We start from the raw sequence: 896 nt of genomic DNA, 5'->3' as shown, positions 1-896 counted from the left end.
CTAATCTGGTTCGTCTACCTGCTCTGATTAAAAATCCAATATATGGAGAAAATGAGAAGGAAAGCAGCAAACGGGAAAGTAAAAAGCAAATTTCAGGATTGTGGTGGAATATGTTCCTAAAGCGGGTTGCAGCATGAACTCCCATCCCACATGCTCTTTTGCAGTGTGCTTTTGCTGTTCCTCCCACTGAGAGGTAAATTTGGACTGGCCCTGTGACTTGTTTTGACCAGCAGAATGTGGTGGAAGTGACAGATTCCATGTGGTGGAATCTTCCATGGTTGAACCTTGAGCGATCTTCAGTTTCTGCCTTTCTGTTTGGAATGTTTCTTCTTGGAGTCCAGCCACCACACTGTGATAAAACCCAAGAAGCCCCATAGACAGGGCCACATGGAGGAAAACTGAGGCCCCCAACCAAAGCCTCAGCCAAGCTCCCAACCAGGAGCCAGCACCAATTGTCAGCCCTGGGAAGAAAGCCATTTTGGATCTTCCAGCCATCCCAGGGGCCTAGGCAACACCACACAAAGTAGAAGAACCACCCAATCAATCAACACAGCATAAGAAATTAAGAAATTGATGTTGTTCTAAGCTGTGGAGTTTTAGGGTTGTTTGTTACACAGCAATAGGCAACTGATGCTGAAACATTTAGTAATCATGCTGTATCCACAGGCACTGTTTACCAGAGAACATCTTTAAATGATGAAAATCAGAAAAAAAGAAACACATCACATTACCTTGTAACAGATTTGAGAAGAGACGCTATTCGAACTGTTAATGGAATTTCTGAATTAGTAGTACATAAATTTATTCATATTTATAGAAGTGATCTCTTTGCCACTTTAGTGTTTTAAACAGATACGCATAGTGGTCAATGTAAAGAATATGTATCTATTTCCCAT

The sequence above is a fragment of the Rhinopithecus bieti genome, unplaced genomic scaffold (genome assembly GCF_001698545.2).
Source record: "Rhinopithecus bieti isolate Rb0 unplaced genomic scaffold, ASM169854v2 scaffold_43193, whole genome shotgun sequence".
In the NCBI taxonomy this organism is placed as follows: domain Eukaryota; kingdom Metazoa; phylum Chordata; class Mammalia; order Primates; family Cercopithecidae; genus Rhinopithecus; species Rhinopithecus bieti.
The sequence above is the reverse complement of the archived record's forward strand: the minus strand, read 5'-3'. Positions refer to the sequence as shown.